Below are 23,523 nucleotides of genomic sequence, written 5' to 3' on the forward strand. Positions count from 1 at the left end.
TTTATAGAGAAGGTGGATAATGGTCCCTTGATCAGGAGCATTACTGCTATTTTAGCTATTTATTTAATTAGTCAGTGTTATATGATGGGGGTGCACGGTATAGGGGAGATAGATTCAGAGTCTATTAGGCTGACTGGGAGTTGGGGCCTAAACCCATTCAGCATGCAAGGACTGTGGTATTAATGGATGGATACACTGTCTGAAACATATTGGGATTTGTTCTGAATATCAATAATATACAGCTCTTGCCCTAGAGTGAGGTTCCTGGGTGGCACAAAGAGTTTGTGCTCAACTACAAACCCAACCAGAGGGGCTACAGGAGAAAGGCCTGGTTATCTCCTTCCATAAAGATTACAATCAAGAAAACCCAGAGTAGTACAGCAGTTCTACTCTTTAATGCATGGGGTCGCCATGAGTTGGAATTGACTTGATGACCGCGGGTTCAGTTTTTGCTTTGGCTCTAAAGTGGTATTTATAAGGTTCTCCCCCAATCCCTTGGTGAGGCTGTGTGGCTATGGACCAAATTTCATTTGATATAAACCTCGCTTTCATAGTCTTTATGAAAGAATGAGACCTGAAAAATCTGGGGCAGAGAGTTGGACACTCATGTAGTAGAATATTTTTCTACTCATGTAGTAGAATATAAAATGTCTGTCTACTTTATTTTCAAAGGGCAACTATGTCTAATTTATCAAGACTTTCCTTGCTTAGGGCTAGTCTAAAGCAAGTAAGAGGGCCTTGTTGGATTGCTCCAAAATTCTCAGTAGTTACCAGAGGTCAGAACTACTCCTTATCTGTAAGTAACAGGTCAATTATAGATCTAACGGGGATATAACTTTAATGTTGTACAGTTAACCAACTCCACAGTATTTACAAGACATGTCATACAACATCGAAAATAAGAAATTAGCGCATGTGGAAACTATGCTACTAAAATTAAGCAGCATGAGGAAAACTAATGTAAGCCTGACTTCTGTTTCAGGAGCTGACCCAGGGGCAGTGGAGCCAAAAACAATTTTAAGACCTGTTCTGTTCTTACTTATAAAGAGCATTTGATGTTGCACCCCATCCCACTTCCAAGTAAGGACCAGGGATTAGGAAAAAGATTGTAATACTGCCTAGTTTATTTCTGGTTTAACTTTGATTCTGGCTTCAGTAAGATGAGATGTCTACTTTTTGTTCTGTATCATTGGCAGTTGGCAGTACATTTCATAACAGTTTATATGGCTGCCATTAATATTTCTGATACTCTGAGGATGGGCACTAGAGAAATATGTGTTTATTGGCAAGCATGTTAATCCTAAATGATGACTTAGTTTTCCTATTACCTGAATATGAGTGCTATTGATGTGGCACTAACATTGACTATGTACCTATCGAATCAAGAGACAGAAAATCAAATGCGTAATTATGACATCAGTGTGTTGGTCTTTCTTTAAGGATGAAAAGCACGTAGTTAGGAGCTATGAGAAAGCACCCTAACTATGTCAGAAAATTCGTACTTCTATGTTTAAAAAGCAGGCAACTAATATGAGTTAACATTATCCCAAAGCTTAAATTTGTACTATTTTCAACACAAAGATGTGATGTATTAGATGGTGGGGTATATATATTATCAAGGCACACTATTTCAATGTAGCACTATTAGACATGATTGATTATGCAGTCAGAAAGAGAAGTTGTCATCGCTACTGGTGGTAGAGCAGGAATGATTCTGTAAGGTACAAAGTCTGGTGACAGGGGTCCAAGACAAGGGCAATGGGAAAACGCTACAGTTGACAGACTGGGTAGCTGGATGTAAGGTTGGCAGCAGAGATACTCTCAGAATTAGGGAAAAACTACAAAATATCAAAAATGTTAATGAAGGGAAAGGAAACTTCTAAGGACCTAAAACTCCCAGCATGGGAGTGGTGTTGACAGAGCGCCTGAATCTCCTTCAGTTCATTTGGAGCAAGAGAATTTGATAATCTTCTCTCCCATCAGGATGCTTTATGAAGAAAAACAATAGGAAATTGGGATTATTTTGAAGAAATTTACTTTAACCTTAATCTGGTTGGATTTCATGTAGTCCATAGCATGTCTTTCCCTTTATCCCAGTCAGTTACCTGAGTCTTAAAATAAAATGGGTATCTGCTAGAGTAGCGTGATGACAAATTCACAAATATGGCTTTGAAAAGACTTTTGAACAGTTCTGAAGCATCTGCCCCCACTTTAGGGACTCGCAGAGGTAGTGGAGAGCTGACAGACTCCTGCAGTAACATTGCCCTTTATTAAGCTCTCACCATGAGGGTACTCCTTCTTGTGTCTGTCCCAAATCCCTTATATTACCTTTGGAGCTCTCTTCTTTCTACCCTGTCTTCAGAGAAGCTGGAGAGCAGCTGGTTACTAAGAATTCTTATATACTTGAAGAAATTAAATTACCCTTTAACTTTGGATTTTTAGGTAGAATTATTCCTGTCTCTTTAGTATTTTTTTGGCACTGGGTTTTTTTTTCTGGTATTTTGTGTAAGTTATTTTCCGAGTCTAATCAGCTTTGAATGGAGCCCTGGTGGTGTAGTGGTTAAGAGCTTGGCTGCTAACCAAATAAAGGTCAGCAGTTGAAATCCACCAGTTGCTCCTTGAAAACCCTATGGGGCAGTTCTTCTCTGTCCGGTAGGATCACTGAGTCATGATCCACTGGATGGCAACCGGTTTTTGGGAATCAACTTTGAGGCTCTCCTGTAAAGCCATCTATCTGGATTCCAGAATTGGATGCTGTAATCTATAGGTCCTGACCAATTCTATAGTGAAAATAAGATTGTCTTGTGATTCTTACATACTACTTCTTATGAATTTCATTGTCTTAAAAAAAAAAAATTATTGTGGTCAAAATATATATAACATTCACCGATTCTATATTTTTTACATGTACAATTCAGTGATACCAATTACATTAATCATTACAAATCTCATTGTCTTGCTTGATTTTTTAGCTTGTAATTTTTTTGTTGAGATATAATTCACATAACATAAAATTCACCCTTTCCAAGTGCACAATTCAGGAGTTTTCAGTATATTCACTAGGTGTGCAAGTATCTCCACTACCTAATTTTAGAACGTTGTCATCACCCCAAAAAAGAAACTCCATACCCGTGAGAAATCACTCCCCACCCTATCCCCATCTCCCACCCCCACTCCCTGGGAGTCACGAAACTATTTTTGGTGTCTATCAGTTTGCCTGTTTGGGAGATTTCGTATAAATGGGATTATATAATATGTGACCTTTTGTGTCTGGCTTTCTTTCATTTAGCATAATGTTTTCAAGGTTCATCCATGTTGAAGCATGATTATCAGTTCTTCATTCCTTTTTATGGCTGAATAATACTTTATGGTATGGACATACATACCACATTTTTTAAATTTTTGCTTTATTTTTAAATTCAGAGCTACATTAACACCAAGTAATCTACTCCTTTTCTTAGGAATATACTGTCAAATTTGAATTTTTGAATCTTTAGCTTTTCATTTTTTATTCTTCAATTTATTATGACCCCTTATAGTCCCTAATTTCACTGCCCAACATGGTATTATTAAATCTTGAGTCTTAGGAAAAGACCGAAGGCCAACCTGCCCATCTGCATAGAACATTATTTGTTCCATTTCCTAAATAGATATACTCACTGTGTTATGTTATGTACAGCAACACTCGTCACTCACCAGATTGTTCATTCCTCAGACTTTTGGACATTCGCTAAATAGTCTTAGGAGTACTTCTCAAAGCAAGATAACTGCATTCCCAAGGTGATCATGGGAGGGGGTGGGAGTAGATAGGGTGTTTGATGGCAGGTCCTCAGGTATCATAAAACCTCTTTCCTGCCATTGATGGTGATTATCTGTTCCCTCTTCCTGAGAGTGGTTATATAGCAACATCATGGGTGAATTTTTTAGAGTATGGATTTACTGCTATGGACATGAGACAGACTTGAGCTGTGTCCTGACTATTCTAGGCACCAGCAGTTGTGCCCTAATTATTGAATCTATGAAATGGAGTAATAATACCAACCTCAAAGGGTTGTTGTGATGTTTCAATGAAATACCTTCTGTAAAATGCTTAAAAACAATGTCTGACATACGATAGGTGCTCAGTGAGTGGTAGTTATTATTCACATGTAAATTCTTGAGAATTTCAAAAAGAAATAAATGTTTTAGCAAGATGACCTTATTATTCTAATGGTAGAGACAGCGTTGACAATTGACAACCCTAAATTTAAAAACAAAAACTTAGGGAAAGGTACTGAAAAGGAATAGAAAGAAAATATTATGTAACTTTAGTAAATTTGGGGGCGACTATTTTTATAGGGAAAGTATTAAGAAAGAAATATTTGCCTTACTCAAGTGCTCATAAGAGTAGTAATCTCCTTGAAGGCTGAAACTCCATCTTTTTCAACTCTCAATGCCTGCACATAATGGTTACCCAAGAGGTCTTTATGGAATTTTTGTCTGTTACAACATTGCAGATACCATTCCTGGGTGATCTCTCGTTTATGCCTGTGGGAACCACCGCCACCCACATCCTGACCAGTTCCAGCTGCCTACCGGTGGCCCAGATATCTCTCCTGAACCCCAAGCCTACATGTCCAAGTCTCTCCTGGAAGTCTCCTACTAGATGTTGTATTGCTACTTCCAACTCAGAATGCCCAGGTCTTTCTTTCCAAAATGACCATTTCTCACATTTTCCCTATCTTGTTTAGTGGGGAAATTATTATCCAGACAGTTGTTGAAGGCACAATTTTGGGGGCATAGAAATGTTTCCTCTCCCTTACCACCCACATCCACTTGAATATGTTTACATTCCTCTCTCTCCTTCTGCTTCAGGATCCCCTCCAAAACAGGGTTCCTATGTCTTTAGCACTTATATCCCTGCCTAGCCCAAGGCCTGATCCAGACTACGTATGTTTTTAATAAATGTCTGATGAATAGGCATTTCTTGTATAGTTCTTTGGTTTTTATTGAGAGACACAAGCCCATATGTGTGTGTGCCTGAAAGCACGTACATTGTGTGTATGCCTACAAGCACAAACACGTAAGTATTCACACAAGTCCTCCAAGTTCACCAACTCCTGTCCAGCCCTTTAACTTCTTCAGTTTACTGGTGAGACTGTCTTGTGGCACAAGCATGTGTAATTGTTAAGGGAATGTGGATTGAGAACTCTGCCATGATAATTCAGAATTCCTTCTGGCTATTTACTCCACATACTCTGTTCTGCCAAACCATTTTTAGGCATCTCTCAACCATTTTCCTTCCCCTTTGTTAACAAATTTTTTTTAAAAAAGAAGAAGGCAAGAAAGAAAAGAAAATCCTACACTGAAAGATGATCTTGGCCTTGATGAGAATATAGTTTGGATTCCCAGTTGACCACTTTCCATTCTGTCACTAAATTGTCTTTGGAAAACAACAACAGATAACTCCGAGCTCTGCCATTGTTTCGTTCTGGTTTATGTTTCATGCTTTGCTGCTTATCCGACAGGGAGGTAGGCTTAACTGACAAACCCAATTTCTGTACCTGTGCTGATATCATCCGTGATTCAAAGCCACAGTGAAAAATTACAAATCAACCTCCGCCACATTTTTGTTGTTGTTGTTCTTGCTGAGAAACAACACATGCACAGACAAAGAAGTCCCACGTTTGCCAAGTGGGACCTACTAATCCTGGTGTGGAATGGACGAAAATTGTGAAACGCTTGGAGAGTGACATGATTTAAACCGTGAAAAGCAAACGACTTTGTTTCCCTGGGTTGTCAGGCCTTCTAAAATGCCTCCTTTTTTGCAGTCTCCATCCTGCATGCAACCAGTTGTGTTCATTAATTGTCTTCTCTTCCTGAGATTGCACTAAAATGACATGACTCTGTTACAGTGCTTGGATGACTTCTCAAGAACAGCTTTTAGTTGGAAAATTTATTGTAAAAATAGCATCTCTCCAGAACTCAATTTTATTCTTTCCCAATCATTTTCTTTGCCCATGTCTCATTAGCTATATAAGCGAGGCTGCTCTGCCTTTCTTTGCTCATCCATTACTTCTGCTTGGCATGTCTTCCTTCAGCTTAAGCATCAGCCTAAATTCTACTCATTCCTCTCTGTACAACCTAAATGTCATCTCCTCTGAAAAGCCTTTCAGGTTCATATTGCACTTTGTTCTTATTTTATCCAGCTCTCCAAGTACCAAGTGCACACATAGCAGGTGCCTGATAAATATTCATTAAGTTGATGTGAATATGTGGCTCAGGATATTGCTAATTTTACAGTGCCGTGATCCTATTTTTTATGTAAACAACAAAAGACACCTTAGAAAGCTGTTTTCTTTTTAAGCCTCAACAGCACATGTAGAAGCACAGGAGAAAAGTATATTTGTTAAAGAAAATTTAGGCATACTTTTGTGCAGTTTAGAAGAAAATTCTAAAAAAATTGTAAATTTAAAAGAATTGTGCAAAAAAGAGAAAACACTGTAATGGCAATACGTAAATTGTGTTTCTGTAACTCATTGCTTTTTAGATACCACTGAATCATCTGTGCTAATGGAGGAACAGTGATATACAAAACCCAGAACATATTTATATCCATACCTCATGTACATTTTAGGATTCCTGTTTAGCTAATTTACTTTCTTACTTGTGTTTTATCTGGGTTCTTATTAAAGTTAGTTTTCCCTAATTGCTTGGAGAAGGAGTAGTTAGAAACACAGTGGGGATTGGGAGATAGCCAGTTCAAGTTTAAATTTGATACAGAGAAGCTGCAAACACTCCACTTTTACCCTAAACTAGGGTGGTCTGTAGTTTTACAAACCAAAGTATGATGGTGGGATGCTAATTTAGGGAGCTATCCTGTAGGACCCATCCGTGATACAATCAGTTTGTCGTCAGCATTCAGAACTGTGGTTGGAAATTGTGCCCAGTTCTATCTGTAATTAACAGGGAGAGGTTGAATCTAGAGGTGGCTGAGAGTTCAGCTACAAAGGTGATTAAAGGATTGGGAAATAAGAACTAAGAATTTGAAGAAATTGGTATTAGGTTGGGAAGAAAGGAGACTAAAGGGCAATTTAATAGCAATCTGAGTGTATAAAGACTCTTAACAGAACACATCTCACTTTAGGCTTACACTGCAGCATGAAGGATTTGGAATAGACATAAGGAAGTGTCTACTAACAAGCAAAATTGGAGTGAATTACTGAGAAAGATGGTGGAATTTCCATCTTTGAGGATTAAAAAAAAAATATTCTATTCCGTTTGTATGTTTTAAGATGAGTCTTGCTCAAAGACAATGGTATGGACTTGATGGCTTCCTGGAATCCCATCAATTATGTGGTGTTATTATTATTTTTTAAAACTTCTTCATGGACGGCAGGGAGAAGCAAGCATACTAATCAAGCCAGGAGGAGTGTGATACAGAATAGAGGGCACCAGCTGGAGAGTCAAGGAAACTTGATTGTTGTCTCAGGTGTACTTCCATTCATTGTGTGATCTTGGACTTGTCACTTCTCTGTTCTTTAATTTTCTTATCTTAAAATGAGGGAGCCAAACTAAATGACTGAAAATGAAATTTGAAAGCTAGGAAGCATAACATTCAGTAAACACAGGTTAAAAGCCTGGTCTGGGCCAGCCATTGAGCAAGACTCTTTCACATTAACTCATTTATAGATTGCATTCGACCCATTTTATGGATGAGCAAACTGAGGGTGAGAGGAACTAAAGTGAATGGCCCAGTTTTACACAGCCAGGACCCAAATCTTCTGACTCCAGGCTAGGGCTCTTTTACTGAGCTAAGTATTTGACCATCATTCTCTGATACAGTATTTGAGAATCCTTTTCTAGTTTTTTTTTTTTCTCTTCCCTTTTCTCCCTTCCAGAAATGTTACTATACCCTTTTATATGGTAGGCACTGTGCTAGGTGCTGGTCATATAGAATGGAATTGTAATCGGGTCTTCAAGGATTTTTTATTCAAAGCAAAAGTATTTCAGGTAATGGTGGAGGTTTTTGGATCTTTCCAAGTATGTGGATGCCTTTAATGGTTCAATAATACCCTCTTTATCTTAAGTCTGTGGCCAGAGGTGGAGTAACAAGAGAGAGAGATACACATCCTTCAGGGCTTAGGTACCTTCTGGTTTTGTCCAAGAAGGCAATAGGCCAGTCCTTCCTGTCTTTAGGTAGTACTTTCTCCTCTCCCCAGGACCTCTGATATGGAGCCCCAGGAGTGCACCCCTCCCCCACCCTTGGGGCCCAGAGCTGCAGCTAATTATTCAGTCTGTAAGACTCTCTGGGCTTAAATCGCTACTCTGCCGTTTATAAACTGTTGACCTCGGATGAGTTACTTAAGTATCCTAGGCTCAGCTATATTCCTGCAAGGCCCTGGGCATACACTAAACAGCGTTCTTTCTTCAGTTGGTCAGTCACCCTGTCTCCAGACCAAGATGATGGCTCTGAAAACTGTAACCAACAAGGCAATCGTCCCAGCTCCAGTTTGGGACTTGGCATGTCCTTTTGGCTAAGCAAACTTTGAATTTTTGGTGGCAGAATCAGAGCTATGTCCTAGATCTGTTGTCCCTTTGTACCCCATTCAGCTGTGTAAACTGTCTCATCTCTAAATTAATGGCTCAAGATTTGACAGAGTGGCGGTGACCAGTTTCTGGTGCCGTCATTGCCCAAATACCTTCCTTATCTCATACTAAAACTTCAAATTTGCCTAGGTTGAGGGAACTCACATTATTTCTGACATCCTTCTCCTGCTGTCTAGAATCAACTAAGCTTTTTCAACTGGGTATCCAGGGCAGAGAAGGCACAGAAGAACTAGGCCTACAGCTAGTGAAGAAGTTACAAAAAGCATCAAATTATAGAACAGTCTTAAACAGGTGGCTTTCTGATCCACCATAATGTGGATTGTATTATTTGCGGCTTTTTTGATTGCCAGCAACAGAAACTAGCACTGGATGGCTTAGGAGGAAAAAATCCATTTTGGGGCAGATATGTAATAGCTCTTAGAATTGAAGGAAAAGTAGAGCGAAGAGATTTCATAAAGGACAGGAAGCAGGATGGTTCTGAGAATCCAGGAAACAGTAAGAGATAAGCAGTCACATCAAGGACCACTGCTGGCATGAATTTATTCCAGACATTTTCTGATCTTAGTGTTCTGCTACTCATTCAACTTCCCAGGAGAGTCTGACTGCCTGGCTTGGGTTATAAGCCTACTCCTTGACCAGGGAAAATCCTGCACTTTGACTGACAATTCTACCAGCTCTGCCCACAGCGAAGGTCAGAGTGGTCCCCCCAAACTAAATGAGGGTGCTCCTACCAAAAGAAAGACAGATTTAGAGACAACAGCTATCCACTAAAAAACCTATTCCGTAAGGTGGGAATGGATTCAACCTTACAACCAAAGAAATGGGCAACAATGCAAGGATTTCGTCTTTGCAGCCCCGTTGCCGTCGAGTTGATTCCGACTCATAGCCGCCCTACAGGACAGAATAGAATTGCCTCAGAGTTTCCAAGGAGAAGCTGATGGATTGGAATTGCTGACCTTTTGGTTAGAAGCCAAGCTTTTAACCACTGTACCACCAACTGCTTCCTATGAAGCAGTTGCCATAAAGTCCTTTACCAAGCTTAGGAAGGCTTGGCTGTGACTTTAGAGTTCTTTTTCGCCAGTGTACTTTTAGAATTTATATCTGTAATTAACAGTGGGCATCTTTGGTCATTGTACTGGCCTGGAGTCAAATGAATTTTTAAAATTATGTGTATGTGATATAAATTACCATCATCATCATTATCATATATGGAAGGCCAAAATTCAGGCCAGTCATTAGAGGTAATCTCTCAGAAGAACACCCCACTTTGAGTTATTTTCTCACTGTTGAGTTGTGTAGATTGACAGCGTTTGTGTCTTTTCGGACTTTGACTGGAGTTACAGACTTCAAATGAATTTGCAAGAGCATTATTTCTGCTCCTATAGGCTGAAGGATTTGTAACAGGAAACCATATTGTGGGTAGTAGATTATAATAACAAAGGGGACTTTTAAATGAGGATGACACATTGATTTGGAATGTTTTCTCATCTGTATTTGCTTATTCCTAAATATATTCCATCATGCTTTCTTTTTCAAGTGAATGGCCAGCTGTGTGCCACTTTTTTCTTCTCTCTTTGCCTCTGTTCCTGATTTCTTTTCCGTAACCACTTTACTTTCCTCCCTCCAATTCTGCATTTTCTTTTTTAATCTTCTTTTCTCTAACCCTATTTGTTCTCTCCCTTGCTTTTCCTTATTTGGTCTTTCAGTCTACAGCTCCTATTCCTTTTCCTGAAATTTCTTTCCATTCTCTTTCTCCTCCAACCCAAGACTTTTTAGCCTTTTCACCACCCCAGTTTCTTATCTCTTCACTGTTAATTCTCAATGTGTTTACTGACCTGTGAGCCAAGGCAAAATCCCCTGGGCCCTCTGTCCACACCATTGCAGTGAAAAGCAACAGCTGTCATTGCTGAACAAGTTTCTTGTGATCCATGAGTCGATGGATAAGAACCCTGTCAATAAAAGTTTATATATATATGTGTTTGTTTATATGAGATGTATGACTATGTTGAAGCAACTAGTTTGCTGAATGGAGAGGTACTTTAATCTTTTCTGGTAGGAAAAAGAATTAAGCAGAAAGTGTTACCTAAACTTATTCCTTCATTAAATTAACAGACGAAGTCCTAAGAAGATACATAAGGAAAGTAGATAACACTAAAGAGAAAATAGGGACAGAAGACCCATAAAGAGTCACGCATTAGTGTATCATGATGACATAGTATTGATAGCAGACACAGGGTGTGTATTATTGACACTGATAGACTAGAAAGTAGAACCAGGAAAGAAAGAGATGATAATAAATAGTAATAAAATCCAAGCGATTCATATGTTTAATGAAAGAAAGAAGAAGCAGGGCAGTGCACATAATGTGAAAGGGCTAAAACATGGAAGAACTAGAAACATGACTGGTAGAGATAGACAAATAAATCAGAAATTCACTCTGCTGAGATCAATAAATATTACAGGTTAAACAACAAATAAGAGAAAACACATCAGTGCATTAATACAACTCAGGTGCAGTGTCTGTAGTGCTTTAGAAGAATAAAGATAGATAATTCTAGAGTAAACCCATTGCCATGGAGTTGATTCTGACTCACAGCAACCCGATAGGACAGAGTAGAACTGCCCCATAGAGTTTCCAAGGAGCGCCCAGTGGATTCGAACTGCCAACCACTATGCCACCAAGGTTTCCAATGCTAGAGTAGCATCTTTAAAAGTGACTTCAGAAACGAAGTCCTCCGTAAAGGGAATTAGAAGAATTTAAACAGATGAAATAAGGAACAGTGGTGAGCGATATTAATCTTAAGTGGGGAAAACTATTTTAAAATGGCACTGGCAGGTTAACAATGGGCAAGAAAGAAAAACAAGATGGTGCTTTATACACTAAGAGTTGGGAGACCAACCTAAAAAAGAAAAAAACCTACTGTTTACCACGTATGGTGCTAGCTGCTTTACATAACACTTCTAATTTAAGCTTCACAAGACATAAAAGTGAAGCCAAGGACTGAGAATGATATCCATTGGGAGGAAGAAACACAGGGGATTTTCTGAGCCAGTTCCAAAATCATAAGGCTCAGGGGGAATAACTTTGGTTTTGTCAAGTCAGAGTGAATAGCCAAAGACAGCACACATAGGATATTGTCAGAGGTAAATCACCCAGCTCGATCTGTCCTGTCTTTATTGCAAGGTCAGAGGACCACAGCAAGCTGGCCAAGTGTTTTCAACCATGGAAATCCCCTAACTTTCCAAGGGCTGCAATCCCACAGCTCTGAGGTTTTACTCACAGGATGGCTCTCTTCCAGCTTTCAAATCCCTCCAAGTTGATTAATCATTTTCTTGTTCTGACTCATGCAGACCTCTAGAAAATAGCTGTAGGTACTGGATGGGCTGTGTAGATCAGGAAGGTCAGATAAATTGGCTTGATGTTGGTCTATAGAAAGACCTAGATGATATTGCCAAGAGCATTTAAGCACATTGTTCTCAGATGCTAGTACATGGGCTATGGCCAAAGGCCACTGGCTCATTCATGTTTTTGAAGCAGGATATTTTCATGTGCATTAGGAAACTTGTTATCTTCATATTCTGGGTGTGTATGAATATCTTAGCTTCTTAATGTAAGATTAGGCATTACAGGTAGGTTACTTAAACAGTAGAATTCCACTATGACAGCTGATTTTAGTATCTATCTAGATGGACTATGGATCAGATCATAACCCCTAACAATAACAGCAAACATACATATAGTGCTTATTTTTTGCCAGACACTATTCTGAGTGTTTTCCTTAAGAGACCGTATTCACAGGACTGAAAGGTCATTTCTGGTTGTCTGAGCCAAGGACATATATGTTGATTATATTATTTTGTCTGGCTAATATTCCTCATCATGAAGTTAATTTAAGAAGAAATACTCGCTTTTAGATTCATGGTTATACTTTTAATTATATGCGAAGTCAATTTCCCTTGTGTAATGCTTTAATACCCTAGTTTATTCATTCAGTTCACAGACATTTATTTAGCACCTGAGTGTACTAGTCATTAGAGATATAGTTGTGAATAAGGCATGGTTATATTCATAGTGTTAGTGCCTTGTGATTAGTATGAGAAAACTACTTGGTAATGAACAGAAGAAGCAAATAGTTCTACAAGGAGAGGAAGAAACATTGGAGTTGGAACTTCAGGAATGTATAGAAATTTTCCAGATGGACCGAGGTTGGAGGAGCATCTTCAGCACAGGGAACAACATGTAAATACAAAGAGCTGTGGAAGAACATAGCATACTTAGGGTAGAATGAGAAAATATTTAAGGGATTTGGTAAAAGATGATCCTACATAGGTTAAATTGGGGATAAGATTATGATGGACCTTGGATAGCATACTAAGGCACTTTCGTGTAAGCCCTGGAAGGGCTTATGGAGGTTTTGAAATAGAGAGTAAGTTCAGTTGATTACATTTTCAGGAAGAGAACTCTGGTGGTCCTGTGGGGTGGGAGAAAATGGCAGCAGAGGGATCAGTTAGAAAGCTGCTGCATTGTCTAGAATAGATGAGAGGCAATGAAGTATGGTGATAGTAGGGGGAGGGAAGAGGAGATAGACTTGAGTTGCATTTCAAAAGTCAAATGGGCAGCTCAACTGGACTGGACCAAAAGCAAAGAAGTTTCCGGGATAAACCAAATGCTTCGAAGGTCAGCAGAACAAGGGCGGGGGTTTGGGGACTATGGCTTAAGGGGACTTCTAAGTCAATTGGCAAAAGAATTCTATTATGAAAACATTCTGCATCCCACTTTGAAGAGTGGCGTCTGGGGTCTTAAATGCTAACAAGCGGCCATCTAAGATGCATCAATTGGTCTCAACCCACCTGGATCAAAGGAGAATGAAGAACATCAAGGTCACATGATAACTATGAGACCAAGAGACAGAAAGGGCCACATGAACCAGAGACTTACATCATCCTGAGACCAGAAGAACTAGATGGTGCCCGGCCACAATCGATGACTGCCATGACAGGGAGCACAACAGAGAACCCCTGAGGGAGCAGAACATTGGGATGCAGACCCCAAATTCTCATAAAAAGACCAGACTTAATGGTCTGACTGAGACTAGAGGAATCCCGGTGGTCATGGTCCCCAAACCTTCTATTGGCCCAGGACAGGAACCATTCCCGAAGAGAACTCATCAGACATGGAAGGGACTGGACAATGGGTTGGAGAGAGATGCTGATGAAGAGTGAGCTACTTGTATCAGGTGGACACTTGAGACTGTGTTGGCATCTCCTGTCAGGAGGGAAGATGGGAGGGTAAGAGAGGGTTGGAAACTGGCAAAACAGTCACGAAAGGAGAGACTGGAAGGAGGGAGCGGGCTGACTCATTAGGGGGAGAGTAAGTGGGAGTATGGAGTAAGGTGTATATAAGCTTATATGTGACAGACTGACTTGACTTGTAAACTTTCACTTAAAACACAATAAAAATTATTTTTTAAAAAAAAGTCAAATGGGATGACTCTAATGGTTGGTTGGATACAGTGGTTGCTGTTAGTATGATGCTTCAGGTTAGGGACACAGGCGTCTGGGTGGATCATGATGCCTTCCACCGAAAACCCAGAAGAAAAGCAGCCTTGAGGAATGATGAGGTCTCTTGTGACATGGTGAGTTTAAATTAAGGTGCTAGTGAGACATTCAGGTGGTAAAGTCCAGTAGGAGGCCATAGCAGGATCAAGGAGAGTTCAGGTGAGAGGCATTCGAAGTACTTGAAGCTTGGACAGCTGATGAGGTCAATGAAGCAGAAGAGAACAGGGCCAAGGACATAGCGAATGTGTTCTGTGCAGATTGTGGATTGAAGAACCTATTCGTGCTGTTATTAGGAATCACTAACTGGGTGTTTCGCAACCGTGTTTGTTGTTTCTATTGTGGAACACACTGTTGGTTCTGTTATTTTCCTACACACGACTAATAAATAGATCTTTTAATGAAGTTTGAAGCCTCAGCCAAAGACTAGCAGGACACTGACCCCTTTTAGGCCATAATCTTTATGAGCTGCTTTGGGGAGAGTAGGGGAGTTGCTCTCTAAAGCAACCCACTTCATCCCTTGCATCCCCATAAATACATGCCCCTGTTCAGTTTTCCTGGGCTAACCTGGAGTCCAAATGACTGCTGGCTCTATATAGACTTGCAGACACCCACACAAAGGGTGTCATTCGTATGCAGCCCCTTAACTAATTGTAACAACCTGTTCCTTAAGTCTCTGAGGAAGCACACAAATTGATTCTCCAGCACTTGCCCATTTTCAAGGACATCTGTATGAACCTCCATCAAGTCAGCTGGCCCCTTCCCCCTTTATTCACCTGCTATTTCAATTATGTGTGAGCAGTGATGTATCTTCCACAAAACCCCCGGTCCTGGGAAATTTCTTCAGAAGAGGATTATTGAAAAAATATTTCTGTTGTGTGGAGCCAACTCTGGGATTTAAATCTCTTCCAGCCCGCAAAGCACCTGGATTCAAGTGTCTATTCCCCTCTGACTCTGGAAGAATGACCTGCATCTTGAATTGAAGTTCGTGAGCACACTGAGAAACTATGAGCCTGTTTCCTCCTGCTGTTCACTGAAGCAATGAAAAATAAGCCAGTTAGATAGTCCACAGCCAGTTTTAAGTATCACAAGATGTGGCCTAGCAGTGTGCTGGAACTCAGGACCCTTCGTTTTAGTGCCATATATATAACTGTCTTGTGCAGGCCACCAGAGCTATCGCCCTCACAAATCCCACACTTTCCATTTGTGATGATAAATCCTTATTTCACACTGGCTTAGACCTAGAAGCTCTATTATACAAAAAAAAAAAAAAACCTATTATAAGTATTTGTTAATTGATTGGATATTCCAAATTGTGACGATTACTTACTGTAAGGGCTTCTGAGCTCCTTGAATGTTATTCATTTACTAATTGTAAAGGAAATGTGCATGTATTGATCCAAGGTCACGGGCTGGCAACTATCTGATCCTCTGGCCCACAGACATATTTTACTTGGCTGTCTCAGTGATGTCTTTTTAAAAAAAATATGAATTCAGTGTAAGTGTTTAAAAATGGAGAAATATTATATAAAAATCCAAGTTTCTTGCTTCTCTTGAAAATTGGAAGACCTGACAATACTGGGCCACCATCTTACATGACAACAGTTGATTAGACCTAAGTAGCTCTTCCCTTGAGACTGGGCATGCCTCTCCAACTTGCCCAAGTCCCTACTACTATCTATTTTTTTTAAACCTCACTTGCTTCACTCATGTACTTTATTTATGTGCCTTGCTTCATAGGCTTCTGAATTTGCAGTCTCTATTAGCAAAGTTATTTAGAACACTTACAAATCAGTATGATGTTTCAAAAAATACTTTTAACAGCTTTATTGAGATATAATTCATATACTGTAAAATTTATCCTTTTAAAGTATACAGTTCATTGGTTTTTAGTATACTCACAGAGCTGTACAGTCATAATCACAATCTAATTTTAGTCCATTTTTATCATCCCAAAAAGAAATCCTGTACCCATTAGTAGTCATTCCCCATTCTGCCTCCCCTCCCCACCCTCCTCGCCAGCACTAAAGCAAAAACCAAACCCGTTTCAGTTGATTTGATTGTGACTCATAGCAACCCTATAGGACAGAGTAAAACTACCCCATGGGGTTTCCAAGGAGCGCCTGGTGGATTTGAACTGTCTCTATGGATTTGCCTATTCTATTATGGATATTTTATATAAATGGAGTCATATAATATGTGGTCTCTTCTGACTGGCTCCTTTCACTTAGCTTTCAAGGTTCATCCATGTCATAGCACATATCAGTACTTCATTCCTTTTTATTGCCAAATAATAGCCCATTGTACAGATATAGCACATGTTTTATCTATTCATTAGTTGTTGGATATTTGTGTTGTTTCCACTTTTTGGCTGTTATGAATAATTCTGCTACAAACATTCATGTACAAGTTTTTGTATGAACATGTTTTCATTTCTGTTGAATATATATACCTAAGAGTGGAATTGTGAAGTCATATAGCAACTCTATGTTTAACCTTCTGAGGAATTACCAAACTGTTTTTCACAGCAGGTATATACCATTTTATATTCCTGCCAAGAATATATGAGTGTTTCAGTTTCCCCATAACCTTCCCAACACTTGTTATTGTCCATCTTATAGCCATCCTAGTGGGTGTGAAGTGGTATCTCATTGTAGTTTTGATTCTAAACATCTGAAAAAATATAATCGATTAATTTTTACAAGGAAATATTGCTGGTAGATTATGGACCCTCATTCATCACTGGGACCATACTCTTCAGCTTGTTCTCAAGTCTTAAAGCCAGACCACATAAACTGTGCAGTATATCCTTGGATTATAGTCAGTAGAGTACCTGCAATGGATTTCATCAATTTGGGCTACATGCAGTGCTTGTTAAAAATTCAGATTCCTGGGTCTCATAGCAATCAAAATATCTGGGCATAGAGCCAAGGAACCTAACGAGGTCAGAGGCTATTAAAATTTTCCAAAGTCCATTTATGCACAGTCAAATTTGAGACCCATGAAGACAGTGGAAAGAGCACTAGACTTGGCCCCACCACTAACTAACTGTGACCTTGGGCAAGGCGTGCTATACCTCTTAGCCTCAGTTTCTGGATCTACATCAGGGAGTTGAATGCGATGATCTCTATGACCCTTTCCAGCTCTAATGTTCTGTGACATTCTGTGAACCACTATTGGAGGACACTAGTTCTGCAGGAATCTTGGTGCCCTAACAACAACAAAAACAACAAACATTTACTCAACAGTCAGAACATGGCAGGCGGCGTGCTGGCCATGGCCACTCGGGCCACATAGATGACTAAGCTCTAGCCCCTGTCTTTGTTGGGATTATGGCCTCCTGAGGAGACTCATGCCAGATGAGACAGAACTGTTACATGAGGATATGCCTCTGCTCTTTTGTCACATCAGCTGTGAACACTTGGAGGGTGTGGGTGGCTGCATCTCTTTCCTATAGTCTTACCTATGCCCATCTCCTCTGCTCTGATTTCCTTTCTCAAGGAGTCACAAACAGTACCCCACCTTTGAACCCCACTCTTGGTGGTGTTGAATTTAACCAACACTGACGAATTCTAAACGAACAAAGCCTGCTTAAGAGCAATTACAGCCTTCCTTTCGGCTTGTCTCTCTGAGAAGATCTAACTGCTTTCAAGTCACATCCTGACTCTCACCAAGGGAGGACGTTCTTGCCCTGATCTTACCTCAGGCTGTCCTTCTTCACAGAAGCTGTACTTCTTCACAGCCCTGTTTTTCACTGAGCTCCAGGACTCTACTCTAGTGCCTGGTTGTGATATCTTCAACAAACTGTTCTCTTTTAGCTCAGTGTCCTTTTTTTTTTTTTAACTTTCACTTCCACTCACCCGTTCTGTCAACCCAGCCCATGGCACTGATTCAGTTCTGGGACTCTGGAGCCTCTTTTGTAATCGCCATCAGCCAAAAGAACCACATGAGGCCTCTTTGTCCAGCAGAATCGAATTATCAGATGGTCCAACGATCTCATTTCAAATATTCTGTTCCATTGTCCCCTTGAATTTAGTTTACTGACAAGGGTCCTTTTTTTTTTTTGTTTAGAAAATCTGACCGTTCTAAGTGTAATTCAGTATCTGAAAGGCCTCGATTGGACATGAGAAAGTGATGTTAGCCACACTTTTCTGGCCACAACTGTTCCTTATTCTTACATAGCCTACCCAGAAGGCCACAGTCTGGCCACGAGAACATCCAAGAAGGCATCTGGAGCAGAGAGACCTTTCACCTATGTGACATTGACATTGTCCAGGACCCACAGTCCCCTTTATCAGCAGCAGTGTTTTTTTATTGGGTGCTCTTATTACCCTTATGGATTACCCTGGGTGTTATATCTACAATAATAAAGCCTGCCTCAGGTATTTTGTTTTCTTCATCTCAGAACAGACCTCATTGTCTGTATTTGGGACCACAGCCCACGCCTGCAAGGTCTGTAATAAGTGGAATGACTTAGAACAGCACCTTTTACCCCAAGACCGGGAAGGTTTTAACAGCCTCATCTCTACACTTCCATATACAACCAGTTAGGGAAGAACAGACAATGACCAGGAGCTTCTGGTGATTGTCTGGTCAGGGAGGGTGAAGGAAAAAGAGGATGGTATCCACTAGCAGCATAAGCCTTTTTGCCTCAGGCCAATATGACTTAAAGCTTAGGTAAGCTACCAGTGTACTTTTTCTAGAGTGTATATATAATTAATTTCTTTTTCTTACCTAATCTTTCATTAAAAGTGCTCAGAAGGCCTTACTCATCAATTGCTAGGGGGTAAAATGGTGATAAAGGGTGATTATTTAACTAAAGGAGGAAAAACTGAGGTTTCAACAGGCACATGAATTTACTCTTTATAATGCGTCACCACTAGAATAAGATTAAGTGTCCAAAGTACAAAAGGACTCCTGTGTTCACATGACCTGAAGTTTGTTCATGTCCCTGCCCTTGTTTACTTCTCAAAAAGACAGGGCCTATGCCCATTCCTGGGACATTGGTGATCCACTGGTAGAATTCTCACCTCCCATGTGGAAAACCAGGGTTTGATACCTGGCCAGTGCACGTGCTCAGCTACCACCCCTCTTTCAGTGGAGGCTTGCATGTTGCTATGATGTTGAACAGGTTTCAGCAGAGCTTCCAGACTAAGATGGAATAGGAAGAAGGGCCTGGTGGTCTGCTTCCAAAAATCAGCCGATGAAAACCCTGTGGTTCACAATGGTCTGATCTACAACCAGTCATAGGGATTGTGCAAGACCTGGCAGCAATTCATTCCATTGTGCATGGGGTCATCATGAGTTGGTGGCGCTAACAACAGCTGGATGGCAGCTGACAACAACTACAATTTCCATACCCATCCCCATCCTCACTCATTCCTATGTAATGCCAGTACTCAAAGATTTTAGCCCATCTAAATTTGCCTTGATGTATTTCTTTCGAAAGAATTGTAAACAGTTTTTAAAGACGAGACTTACTGGCCTGTCAGAGACTGAGAAACCCCAAGAGTATGGCCCACGTACACCCTTTTAGCTCAGAAATGAAGTCACTTCTGAGGTTCACCCTTCAGCCATAATTAGAGAGGCCCATAAAACAAAACGAGACTAAAGGGGCACACCAGCCCAGCAGCAAGGACTGGAAGGCAGGAGTGGACAGGAAAGCTGGTAATAGGAACCCAAGGTGGAGAAGGGGAGAATGTTGACATGTCGTGGCAACATGTTTTGCTGATGTGTCACAAAACCATATGTGTACTAATTCTTTAGTGAGAAATTAGTTTGTCCTGTAAACCTTCATCTAAAGTACAATAATAATTTTTTTTTTTAATGCTGAGAATTATAGGACTATTTTCTATTTCACCAGCTTAAGCTATCAGAAAAAAGAAAGGCAATTTTGCCCTTTTGTTGGATAGAATGGAAAGGATCTGAGAAAGAAAAGTGGCCAGGCACTGTGCTGGGTCCTTTACGTGTATTATCTATTCAACTAAAATAAAACCAAATGCATATGTACATTTCTGCAGAGAAAAGCAAAAATCCAGGGAGCTTGCCATCTTTGCGTGTTCATTGTTCTGTTAATCAGTAGCTGTTTGTACCTTATCATGGCTTTCACCCTAGATACCTGCCAGTACCTTTTCTATGACATCTTCTTGTCTTTCTCTTTGAAACGTGGCTCTGGTACACTGTCAAACCCAAATTGCATGTTCTTCCCTCTTGTAAACTGCCATGTGGGGTTGGAACCTTGTGTCAAACAACTCTGTGTTTACTTTTCTTTCTTCCTTTGTTGTTGTAAGAAAAACTTATTTGTGCTCTTTTTAAGCTGACAATCATGATGTCATGATAACATATTTAGTTTCATCATTTTGGTTAAGTCTAATGAATACAAGTTCCATTTAAATTCTTTTGGTTCTCAGGTTTTATTTTTCAAAAGGTTGTAGTTTCTGCCCACCTCCCTCCTTTCCCTTTTCCCCCAACCCCCTTCTGCAGCCCAGCCCCTTTGTTTTTACTCTTTTACCATTCACAAGACACTGCCCAATCATGTTTGTCTCTTCACGGATTCTGCAGCCAGACTGCCTAAGTTTGTATCCCACCCCCATCATGTCTAAGATGTGCAACCTGAGGCACACACTGCCTCCGTTTCCCCATCCAAGGAAGCTCTTTGGGTTGTTATGAGGATTAAATGACTCTAGCAGTGTCCGCCCTGTCTCCAGGGTTTCTCCTGCCCAAGTGGACCCTGTACACAGCTGCCGGGTCAGTTTGTTTTGAAAGCCTTTGATTTCTCACCACCTGTGCTTTGGCATCTAGACCCTTCCAAGTTAGTCCACACTGCCCATTCCAGACCTCTCTCTCACTACTCCCAAGCATAAACTCCCACATTCCAGCTAGCCTGATCTAGTCATCATTCCCTAAAGATACATTTACTTTCTTTACTTTACACCTGGCTCAGCCCATCCCTTTTGCCCAGCATGGACTTTTTCTCAAAAATCTCATTGCCCTTCAAGGTAGCCTTCCTAGCTATCCTAACCAGGAGGAGTTTGGATGTTACCACCAAACTCTGAACTCGTGGATAATCTATACTTGGACGACACTTGTCACAGATAGCCTGGAAATGGAATATCTACACATCTTGTTTCCCCTTCTAGGTCGAAGCCCTGACATGTCAGTGCATGGTAAATATTTATTGAACAAATATGCAATAAAGTTCCTTTTTTGCTTCCTCAGTTTGAACTTGATAGTTTTCTCTATTGCTGGAACAGGAAAGATTTTGCCTTACTTAATCAACACAGTTTCTGAGTGCCTGCTAAGTTGCTGGAGCTAAAAATAGTAATTATAACTACAATTTATTGAGCCCTTGCTATGTGCAAGGAACCATGTTAAATATTTTTCATACATTATTTTGCTTAATACTCATGACAACCTCATGAAGAAGATATTATTATCAGTGTACTATTAAGTAAGCTGTATCTCAGAGAAATTAGTAACTTCCTTAAGGTCACACAGCTCATCAGTGGTGGAACCAGGATTTGAGCTCAAGCTTGTGCTCTTAACAAGACAAATAAGACATGGTTCTATCCCTCAGTTACTCAGTGTACAGAGAAAATATATGCAAGCTAATCCATGCCTTCTTGACCTCATCTTTTAACACTGTGCTTCAGCCACACTGACCTTCCTGCTGTCCCTTCAGTGTGCCAGGCTTGTCCCTTCCTGAGAACCTTTGCACCTGAAACAGTAAAAACACCTGCCTGGAATGCTTTCACTTCTGATCTTCACATGACTGGCATGTCACATCATTCAGATCTCAGCTAGAAAGTCATCTTTTAGATAGGTTCCCTGAAATCCCCAGCTAAACTAGCACTCTCCTATCCTACGCCGTCCAGACACTCTCTACTCTGAGTACCATGTGTTTTTTTCCCCTTCTGGGCATTTATGACTGTCTGAATTGATTACATTTACTTGTTCGTGTGTTTATTGTCTGTTTTTCCCTGCTAGAATTTAAAGCCCAGCAGAGTAGGAATTTATTCACCACTGAATCACTAGTATCTAGAACAGGATTTGACACATAGTAGGTGTTTAATAAATATTTACTGTGTGTTGAATGGATGAATTATTGAACCACTGTTTCAGGTTGGGTTTTACAAAAGCATATATTAAAATGGACTTTGGGGTCCAAGACATTTATTAAGTAAGGATCAACATTTGAGAAAGAAAAGGAAAGGAGCAGGATTGGGCAGAGGATGAAACTGAACGGTTATGTGGACCCAACACAGCCTCAGTCAACCCTAAGAAAGTTCTAGAGTGAATATTGCTTCATATGGGCTAAAATGGGGGCCATTATACTTACCTCCCCCCACCACACCTCCTAGTTACTGGATATGAGCTGTTTCGGGAAGGCCATGACCCAGGACAAAGAGGCCTTCTGGAGCTGAGACTGACCCATAAGGACGTGATGCTGGAGACAGCCTGCTGACTGTACTCTTTCAGGGTTGGGAAGGAAGTCCATCCTTGAAGGGGACTTTGGTTAGTGCATTCTCACATCCATCACACTAATTATAATAAGTACTGTGTATTGCATGCATTACTGTTATTATTAATTTAAGATATAGTCTTCAGAATTAATTTACATCTGAAAGCTAGGACTATTTATACCAGAAATTTTAAAGCAAATCAGTACTTCTTAAATTCTAATCACTCATTGCTTTGAGTCACATATGATAATTAATGACATTTCAATTTTTTTTTTTTGTGGCCACAGTTTTGTGATATTATAATTTCTGGAAATATAACAAAAACTTGCCTAGAGTGATCATGTCTATTTTTTAGTAAATGACATATCTTCAAGATGAGTAATTTTTTAGCCTTTACAAGTTCCAATAAATCAAAGTTTCTTTTCTTTTTTTTTTAACCTGTAAAGCATTTGTTCAAATTGTTGCCTACTATAAACTTCTTTAATTATGCAAACTTTTAGGCAAAAAAAAAAAAAACCTTTCTGCATATTGTTTTATATTTCTAATGGTTTATCTTTTTGGTTAAGTCCTCTAGTGTGTTAGAGTAATTGAGTAGTATCACTAATAAATTGTCATGATTGTTGTTATTTTGTATTTTCTGAGGTCTAGAGTTTCCTGATTTTTTGATCCAGTCTTTTTCTTCCTTGGAGAATTCAGTTTCCCTTTGTTCACTTACTTACTTACTTACTTACTTACTTACTTACGTACTTACGTACTTACGTACTTACGTACTTACGTACTTACGTACTTACTTACTTACTTACTTACTTACTTACTATTTATTTATTTATTTATTTATTTATTTATTATTTTTTTTGTGGGCATTGGAGCTTTGGTTTTTATTGCTTCAATTGCCTGTAGTAATTGACACACTAGA

At 39.9% G+C, this 23,523-nt stretch overlaps 1 protein-coding gene and 1 long non-coding RNA gene across 7 annotated transcripts in view; one reads left to right on the forward strand and one right to left on the reverse strand.

Annotated features, from left to right (window-relative positions):
- RAD51B (RAD51 paralog B) overlaps nucleotides 1-23,523 on the forward strand; it is an 834,574-nt gene that overhangs the window by 423,173 nt on the left and 387,878 nt on the right. The window lies entirely within an intron of this gene.
- The window catches only part of LOC126083852 (uncharacterized), a 29,257-nt gene continuing 15,124 nt past the window's right edge, over nucleotides 9,391-23,523 (reverse strand). The window contains exons 2-3 of the long non-coding RNA XR_007518881.1: nucleotides 10,425-10,538; nucleotides 9,391-9,480 (exon numbers count right to left, since the gene is read on the reverse strand). This is a non-coding gene — a long non-coding RNA (uncharacterized LOC126083852). The remainder of the gene's footprint in view (nucleotides 9,481-10,424; nucleotides 10,539-23,523) is intronic.

Source organism: Elephas maximus, chromosome 10 (genome assembly GCF_024166365.1).
Source record: "Elephas maximus indicus isolate mEleMax1 chromosome 10, mEleMax1 primary haplotype, whole genome shotgun sequence".
NCBI classification, from domain to species: Eukaryota; Metazoa; Chordata; class Mammalia; order Proboscidea; family Elephantidae; genus Elephas; species Elephas maximus.